Source organism: Mastomys coucha, unplaced genomic scaffold (genome assembly GCF_008632895.1).
Source record: "Mastomys coucha isolate ucsf_1 unplaced genomic scaffold, UCSF_Mcou_1 pScaffold16, whole genome shotgun sequence".
NCBI classification, from domain to species: Eukaryota; Metazoa; Chordata; class Mammalia; order Rodentia; family Muridae; genus Mastomys; species Mastomys coucha.
In genome coordinates, this window is record NW_022196898.1 from 26,040,602 (window position 1) to 26,051,115 (window position 10,514).

Consider the following 10,514-nt stretch of genomic DNA (forward strand, 5'->3'; position numbering starts at 1 on the left):
CTGCCAAATAACGGACACATATTTAGAGCTGTAGCTATAAGGTCTACTCTGAAAGTGAAAGTTCCTTTTTATGACAAGGACATTGGATGATAAACATTGTCTATTGTCCTTTGGGGCTTCCATCTCTGAACCTGAAACCTTAAAATTGGAATTAAATTATATAGCGTCTAACCAGTTCCTCAGGAACAACCTCACATGAGGCGCATGTCTCTCTCCTGGAGCAACTTTCCTTTCCCTTCCTTTTTTTTTCTTTTTTGAAATTTAACTTTTAAATATGTGTGTGTGTGTGTGTGTGTGTGTGTGTGTGTGTGTGTGCATTTTTGTGTATGTACAGCACACACATTCCCAATAGCAGGTGAAGTAGAAGAAGGATGTTGGATCTCTTGCAACCGAAGTTATAGATGGGTCCTAGGAAAGCAACCCCACTTTTCTAGGGGTATAGTCAGTGCCCTTAACTGCTGAACTATCCTAAGCTTTGCTTTTCTTTGCCTTTTTTTTCTTTTGTAGGCTCTGTAATGCCAGGTCCGGGCTTAAGTTGTCTTGTTTCTTCTAACTTGAACATACATGCATGAGCTAGCTACCTTTGTGATTTTTTTTAACCTTCTTTAAAAACTAACTTGCCAGCAAGAATTATTTTCTGCTCCATGTAAAAGTAGCAGGATTTTGAAATTTCAAAATAAAATATAGCTATCCAAGTTTGCTGAGAATGTGTTTTCTTAGATTTAGAGGCATTTAAGTGTCTACATAGTTGAAATTTTGGCTTACTACGTCATTATACCATTTCTCTTACACATAATTTAACTTAATGGTACGTGAGTTTTGTGTGTTTGCTATACTGCACTCAGAACATATCTTAGCAGGAACACATCAGACAGTCAATAAACATACATGAAATGACTGAATATTTGGATTTATCTTTTTCATTATTCTCTGTGTTTAACATTTTGTAATCAAGAAACTGAGTCTAGAGCGATTAAAGAACTAGGTAAAATTATCCTGCTAAAGAAACATAGCAATAATATTAACTGATATACTCATAGATCAGAAAATCACTTACCCCTCATCAGAGTTTTTCTTACAGTAGATAGAAATTAACACAGAGACCTACAACTGTACAATGTACAGAGAATAAGATATTTTTGGAACACTCAGCCATAAGTGATATATCTTTATCAAACCTGTCCCCTCAAGATTCAGGAATTTATATTGAATAGATGGTAGAAAGATTGCAAGAGCCAAAATTGGTGTATGACTCCAAGGAAATAGTATTTTCCAGACACAATAGGGGTGATGCACATACAAAATCACAATGTCTATGAAAGCCAGCACAAGACCTGTACAGGTTTAAAGCAGACACATTCTCCATAGATTCTAATACCAGAATTTTGTCTGGCTTAAGTGACTTAAATGTAGATAGCTATATTTTGGGAATTTCAAAAGGAAATGCTAGTTTTTCATGGGGCAGAAATAAATTCTTGCTGGCAAGTGAATTTCTAAAGAAGATGAAAAAAATCACAAAGATAGCTGAGGCATGTATATCCCAGACTGGAGAAATAGGAAGTGATGTCTAGAGCTAATATTACAAAACCTTCAAAACCAAAACAAAACAAATCAAGAAACTAATAGTAGGGGTGGGTTCATCAGGTAAGAGCACAGAGAAGGGGAACTGGAGAGAAAAATCTTACTCCTAACCAAGAAGCTTTGTGATATCAGTACTACTAAGGAAAGGAAATACAAGTTTTCTACAATGAAGCACCACTGAATATATCAAACACACTCCAGAGGTGATCCATGTCCAGTTACAGTTGGGCAACCCAAAATAGACTTTATAGGCTACTTTTTGTTATTTTTGTTGTACATTTTGACTTATTTTATTTTGTTAGGGTATTTTCTGTATTACTGAAGTGTTTTGGTTTTTGTTTGTTTTTGCTTTGTTTTTCTGTCTTTTTAAAAAAATTTCATTTTGGGCTTTCTGCTCACTAGTATCCTTGTGAGTGTGTGTGTGTGTGTGTGTGTGTGTGTGTGTGTGTGTGTTTGTATGTATCTATGCACCCTTGAGAGAACAATAGAACAAAATAACATTAAGATGGCTGGGTTAAGAAATGGGGGAGAATCTAAAAGGATTTAGAGGAGAAGCAATAAAAGCATAACATATGAAACAAATACTAGAAAAATTTTAAAATTTATTAACTAAGGTCTGTGGACCTTAGTGTGATTGTCTTTTACTTTACAGCTAAGATCCATTTCTAAGTGAGTATATGCTATGTTTATTTTTCTAGGTCTGGGTTACCTCAGTCTGTATGATTTTTTTCTAGTTCTATCTAACTTCTGGGAATTTCATGATGTCATTGTTTTTAACTGCTGAGTAAGAAAGCTAAATCCATTGAAGTCTATATAACTCTAGGAAAGTCTCTAAATGTCCTAAGCTTTCTTTTTAGCTTCTGTAGTCCAGCTTATGGGTAATTATTCTTATTAATTTAGGTATGTCAATTCAGAAACTCAGAGCATTTGTTTGCTTGTTTGTTTTTTCTGTTTTTGTACTTAAAAGCTCCTCTTGAGAAATGCTTGGGGCCACACTGTAATCCTGAGCACATTGTATAGCTACAGGCTGCCTAATAAAAACTTACTAATTGTTTACTAAAGAAGAAATAAAATAAATAAAAATAAAAGAATATTTCAAGTCATTTTGATGAAACACAAACCTTGATTCTTAACTATGGTATACAAAAACAGCAATAACTGGGCAGAGATGATAGGAAGGTGGAACTTAGTGTTAAGTGAGAAGTATTGAGAGAGATCATGAGTGAGGAGAGAGAGGAGAGAAGGGAGAGAGAGGAGCAGGTCACTATCAGATTGGATGAACCAAGTACATGTGGCCAAGGAGAGTTCACCCTGAAGACAGGAAAGATCTTGGGTTCAATTTAGACATTCATAATATTAAGATAGTGACAGGCTGATGGAGCAGAGCAGCTCAGGAGACATCAGCTTGGCAAGTGGCAGACATTTGTATGGGACTTAACAGATTGAAGACTAATAAATCAGAAAAAATATTCAAGTCAGCTGAAAAAAAAAACAATTGGGGTTGGGGTCTGAATGAACAACATCAGCTTATTTAAAAAGTAGAGGTTCATGAAAGAAAATGTAAGTTAAGAATACTAGTTTTTATGACAACTCAAGTTTGCTGGTGTTTTCTTCTAGAGAGAGGATCTCTCAAAAAAGTGAGTAAGCCTTCTCATCCATCAGAATAGTGTCCAGACACTTAGTCTAAGAGAAGCAGGTCACATATAAAAGAACTCCACCATTAGCTAAATATCAGACACCTGGAAACTTAGTGTGATAAAAATCACAATGTCACTTTTCAAAGCAATGAAGGCTTTATTTTGCACAGTGAAGCAAAGGCTGGCTGATAGATCCATGCAATGCACACACAACAAAGTAAATCCCAAGCCAACTACTGTTACCACTGAGAATCAGATGAAGAGGCAGCTGAAAAGACCACTCCTAGTATCAGAATGGAGTGCAAAGATAAGCCTCAAAAGCTACCCTTGCAGAGGGGCTAGAATTCAATTTGGACTGACTATAGAACAATTTACCCCCCAGAGTACTGTTACAATACCAAAAGGAGGCAGCAATCAGTGTAGCTTAACAGCTGGACATCATACCTACCAGCAAAGATAGCTAAACAGAACATTTTTGTAGAGGAATAACCAAAAAGACCCCTGCTAGCTAATCTCATTCTATAGTAACTATGAAAATGTCAAGGCTGCTCCCACTGAGTCCTGATGTTGAAAGCTTTATGGTTTGCAGGGGCTATATCTCACCAGTAAAGTCCTGCTAAATCTTTATACACAAATAAACAACCATTAGGATACTCGGTTGGATTTGGGATTTGCCACATTGTAATATAATATGCTTTATTTTAAAACAGAGAAAAATAATGAAAATGCAAAGGAAAATAAAAATTGTAAAAGGTTAAAATAAGCAGTCAAAGTACTATGTCAGGGACCAGGAAAGAGACAAGAAGCTCTCCAAAGAGGCACTGCACATATGTCTCTGAAGCTGAAGCAAGAGACATATAATATAGCAACATCTTTCCAAAAGGAGGCATCCCTAACAAAAGATGGATGTAAAAAGGAACATGAATTGAAACTTGAAATGAAAAGTTGAACAACTGGGAGAAATAATTCATTAGAAGATATTTGAATTGGCAGAAGACAGTACTTGTACATTTAAGGACATGTAACATGCTTGTAAAACAAGGTGAGCATTCAACACATGAATGGGATTCCTAGGAAGGTTATGTCAGCAAAGGTTTGATGACTTCAGTCTATATAAATACTGAGATGCCTGTTTGCACACAGAAGAGCAGGACCAGGAAGATGACTTCTTGGATAAAATGCTGTCTATTCAAGTCAAAAGGCCAGTATTTGGATCCTTAGCATCCACATAAATATTGGACAGACACGTCACCTCTCTTGTAATACTGTCTTTGGGAAGCAGAAACCAATGATCTTTAGAACATGTTCATTAGCTAGATTTGCTTAATGAACAAACCTAGCCAGTTTAACCAGAGTGTCTGCCTCAATAAAAATTAAGATTAAATAAAGAGGATGTATGATATAAACTTCTGGTCTTCACATACTTGCAAGAATGATGATCCATACATAAACATGCATATTTACACATGCATACCACACACATACCTGTGGTTACTCCAAAATCCAATGACAGAAAAATCAGCCACAGAAGAAACCTGAGGCTTCAGTTATAAATAGGACATCCCAACAAACAAATGCTAAATATGTCATTGCAAACAGTGAAGGCCCAGACCGAAGGGAGTAGATATTTCAAATCTCTGAAAAACTTAATTGAAAACAATTTTATTCATGAGAGAAAAAACCTTTACACCTGAAGAAAATGAAGATATACTGCGAGCAACAATGAATACATTGCTTGTAGATGTAATGAGGAAAAATGCTGAATCTTCCATTTGATCCCAAACTCTGTATCAGAACACTTTCGGGGTTCCCCTTTCTCTTTGCTCTCATATCTACTATATCACAGAGATCTTAGCCATCAATACTTCTTCCCACAAAGCAACACGTTATCCCAGCCCCCAAGTCAGCTGGCATTCACTGGGAACATGATAACATTTTTTTTTTCACAAAATATACAGGATATCTAGGACACTAGATATGTGAAAAAAAAATGTTATCATGTTCCCATGTTACTATGTCCAGTTTCCTGAGGAACTACTAAACTGATTTCCAGAATGGTAGTTCCTGAGGAACTACTAAACTGATTTCTAGAATGGTTGCAATCCAGCTTGCAATCCCACTGGCAATGAAGGAGTGTTCCTCTTTCCCCACAACCTAGCCAACATCTGCTGTCACCTGAGTTTTGGATCTTAGCCATTCTGACTGGTGTAAGGTAGAATCTCAGGGTTGTTTTGATTTGCATTTCCCTGATGACTAAAGATGTTGAACATTTCTTTAGGTGCCTCTCAGCCATTCGGAATTCCTCAGTTGAGAATTCTTTGTTTAGCTCTGTACCCCATTTTTAATAGGGTTATTTGGTTCTCTGGAGTCTAATTTCTTGAGTTCTTTATATATATTGGATACTAGTCCTCTATTGGATATAGGATTGGTAATTATCTTTTCCCAATCTGGGGTATTAGATTTTAAGACAATAACCAAACTACAATTCATAGAACCACAGGTGGTAAGCGAAAAGTAGGAAACTAGTAGGGGCAGATAGATCTCCCTAGGAAAGTAATATAGAATAGATAGTTATAAATGTATTGACAGGAATGACTGTAATCTGAGAATCTAGTACAGAGGGAGAGTGAAGGTGAGGATAAGAGAGGGATAATGGGGAATCTCAGATAAAATTAAGGACCATTGGAAGGGTAGTATAGAGAACTGTTACTGTAGGAGAATTCTAATGGTCCTATTACTGAAGACAAAAACCTACGAAATTCATTGAGATTTTTGAATAGAGAATTCATAGAGAAGACAAGCTGGTGCCTCCAAAGAGCCATCATGCCTACAGGCTAGAGTCTTTGGGATAGTAAGGTACTCTGCAGGCTCCCAATAAAGAAACAAATACTGACTCAGCTATAAACTCTTGGATGGCCAATTGTATCCTGACTGCAAGATATACTAGTGCAATGGTGGCACAAAGCTTATGAGAGTAACCATCTAATATATTATTTGACTTAAGGTTGAATCCATGAGATAGAACATGGGTATACATATCCAGTACGGTTTGAGGGAACAAGAACCTGTTTCTCCAGAAAACCTGTTTCTCTAGCCTAGGGACCTAGGAGAAAACCAAATACTACTCTTCTACTAAAAGATCTTAGGAATAAAATAACTCCTAGCAATATTCTTCTATGGATCATTTCCTTGCTCAACCATCTTCAGAGAAGTTTCCACCTATAACAGATGGGAAGATATAAAAAGAACTATGGACAGACAATATGCAGAGAATGAGAGACTAGTAGAATACTCAGTGCTGAATGGGATGCATCCATAAAGTCCCTCCTCTCAGGGCTTAGGGAATTCCACAGAAAATGAGGTGGACAGACTGTAAGTGCCAGAGGGCTTGGCGGACACCAAGAAAAAAAGCCATCTAAATTAACAAGCTAGAATGCACAGGCTGCACAGGCCTGTACCAGATGTAATCCTATAGCTAAAAGAAGTGAACACATTCTCACATCTCTAACCCAAAAGTTATCTAAAACTGATAACCACTTGCAAATGAAATTTTTTCTCAATTTACTCTCACTGAGGAAATAAATTACTCATAAGGGTAAGTTGCTTGTCCAGCAGTATAGGTAAACAGACAGACAGACAGACAGACAGACAGATATCCATACAGGTTTTTTTAACCTATAAGTGCTCTGTGTTTATATTATGGATTCCAGCTTATTGCTTTTATGGTATCCCTAAGTATGCTAATGAAATAATGAGGGGGGTCTCTTTGTATCTATATATCTGTTTCTTTTGCCTCCTTGTGATGTTTTTTTTCCCTCTTTGTGTTTGCTTGTTTCTTTTTCTTCCTATTCTGATGTGTTAGCCTTTGTTTTACCTTGGTGTATTTTATTTAATTATTGTCCCTTGGAACCATATTTCTTTCCAATGAGAGGGTGTGCATCTGAGTGGAGGGGGATTTAGTGAGAGGCAGGGAGAGTTTAGACAAGGAAACTAATGATTACACATATATGTGAGGGACAAAATCTATTTTCAATATCATCACAGAAAGTAGTATAAAATATAATCAAGGAAAGTATATAGTCTAAAACTCATTGACCTCAGTAACAGGAATGTGTTTGAAAATTTTTATAAGCATAGTCAGCCTTTTTCCTTACTCAGACTTTACCTGACTTAAAAGGCAATTATGTTTCTCTCTAATATAGAAATTTAATATATTCCACAAGAAAAATGCTTTGTAAGTATTGAAAAATTATAGAAAATAGCTGTTAATTGAAATCATTTTATAATTTTCAATATATTTCAATAATTCTGCATCATACACAAGCACCTCATGATTCTTGTTACATAATCAAGGCTAGCCATACATTTATTATCTTCCTTCCTCAGATTCCCATGTTTTGGGATGACAGGTATGCCGGCATGCCAATCTAGCATATAAATTTTAAAATTAATTTGAATTCCAGTTTAACGTAATTGACCTTATGAATAAGACGTCTAAGCATCAACCACCCAGAGTTGCCAAAAACTGTGAAAGCCGCAAACATTCCTTTACATGGAACAAGTATAATATCGAAAGCATCGACTTGTTCTTGCCCTTATGTGGAATTCTGACTAGGCTCTTATCTCTGGAATTCTAAATCAGCCTTGAAAATGAAAGAATGAGAACATTTTAAGGCCCTGCATTGTTGAGTATGCTCTGCAGCCCTGTTATTATTGTTGAGGTATTTGTCTGCTTCTATTGCCTACTGCTTTCCTCTCCTTTTCAGTAGGTTCGTATAGATAATATATTTTATCAACACAAATCAAATTGTAGCTGGAGGTACTGAAGCACAAAACTCTCATTGTACAAAATCAGTTCTATGTTAGAAGAGGCAATCCCCAGAACCAATTGATTGAATTATCAGTGTCAAGGCTCCTTCTCTGCACAGTCACCACCTCCTGAGAGGCTGACAACCAGTGGGTGGCAACAGCTGTTTGGCAATACCTATTGTGATGCTTGCCTCAAGTAATGGGATTATGAAGGAAAACATTTAAGAGATCGAATCTGTGTCTTTGTCAAGGTATTAAAACAACAGGCACATCTTCCTAATGTTAGCCTTCTGCAGAAAATTTAAAAAGTAGTAGTGCCAAAACTTTGTTGTTGCTGTTTCAGAGACCAGGGATGCTCTTTATTCAATATGGCACAATAGAATGTTTCTAGATGTTTAATTCAATTCAATTAATAATGCAGCTTACTGTCTACTACCAGGAGCGCGGGTAAGTGAAGTACTATTTTTGCCCTCAAATTATCAATCTAGTGAACAATAAACAAAGATAAAATTGTAAAGTTATGACATGGCTTTTGTTTTAGAAATGAATGACTGCTACTCATGTATTGGTGACTTCACTCAATAGAGGCGCTTGCTTCCATAGCTCCTTTCCTTGCTTCATCTTCCAAACATTTCTTCTCTATACTTTTTGTCATTTCATTGATTCATGCAATTAGATTTTTTTTTCAAGGAACTATGCGATGCTCCAATCAAATGGATGACCATACATAGGAATAAAATAAATGCAAAAATTAAAACAAGCAACAACAATATCAAAAATAAAGCCATGGTGTTGAGAAGATGTGTAAACACTTAATAGAAATACCCCAACACCCCTCTTATAGAGGATCTGATTTGACATAAGGCCCACTCCATGAAATGGAGCCCATATTTTACACCACTTGGATGGCCAAAAATCGGAGACTAGATAGTTCAGAGACCTATGAGAAAACCAAATAATGTTGGTTAAAAAAAAATAGCGACAAAATACAAAATGGTTCCTAATGATATTCTGCTATACTCCCAAAGCTGTGCATTATTCAGCTAGTGAGTAATTATCAGAGAAGCCACAAAAGCTTCCTCCTACAGTAGATTGGAACAAGTACAGAACCCTTCTTCCAACCCCCACACACAGAGAGAAAGAGAATGAGAGAGGCAGAGACAGAGATAGAGAGACCTTGGAACATTCAGCTTTTAAATGGCATGTATATACCTCCTCTCAAAGCTCAGGAAACGCCACATAAGTGAAGTAAGAAAAAATGTAAGAGACAGGGGATGAAGGACACCAGGTGAACAAGATACTCTAAATCAACTAAGGTTGATATACACTCAAAGAAACTGAAACAGCAATTACAACAGGCCTGCACCAGGTCTTCTGCATTTATCCTATAAGAATTCTGATTGTGTGAGTGAGATAGGTTTTTATTCATGAGACTTCTCTTGGGGATCTGTTTTCTGTATGTTGGTTTGACTTGACCAACTTTGATGTCATTATTTTTGCTTTATCTTCTTATACTATATTTTGTTATGTTCTCTTGTTATTTCTTAGAAGTTTGATGTCTTCTGATGAGAGACAGAAAGGGAATGGATCCAGATGGGAGAAACATGGAGAGGAACTGGGGATAGAGAAAGAATAAATTGTAATCAGAATAAATCCTATGAGTATAAGTGTCCGTGATTCACGAAGAATGATAACCCAGACTCAAATAGTATGCCATGCGTTTATTCTGTAGAGAACCTGCATGCAGGGGTCTACTATCCATTGGCATGGAAGACATTGGTCTGGCCTTTTAAGGGTCAGCTTAAAGTCTGTTAGGGTCGAAGTGGGTGACCTTTACCTTTCTTTCCCTGGATTAGTTGGTTCTATCTCCAGAGGTATGGATGCCTTTGGGACTGGTTACGGCTCTGTGCAATTCTGGGGATGTCTGCTGATTAGCTATACTTGGCTCAGGCTGGGTTGGGAGGCAGCTTCTAATATCTCCTGATTGGCTGCCTGTGACGTTGACTAAGGCTAGGTGCTGGGGTAGTTTCCTGTTTGGCTGCCCCTGAGAGATGGTTTGTCCTAGGTTGACTTGTTTTGTTCTTTTCCAGTTCTTGGAAACAGAAATGTAAGCCTAATCTCCCAAACTGCCAGGTTACAACCTGTCATGGAGTCAGCCTGGCTCTGGATAACTAGTCCTCTCTCATAAGAAAAGAACCTATTTTTAATAAAAGGGGAAAAAAGAAAGTGTGTGTGTGTGTATGTGTGTGTGTGTGTCTGTGTCTGTGTCTGTGTGTGTCCATGCAAATATTTGTGTGTCCTTGCACACATGCACATAATATGCACAGAAGACAAGTTCAAGTATTATACCTCATGAACCATCCATCTTATTTCTATCTCACTGGAATATTGAGCTGGTTGATAAGGTTGTCCTGCCTCACCAGAAGCAAAAACTACCCTGTCTGCCTCCTTAGCTCTGGAGTAGAGAGAGGGGAAACTGTAACCAAG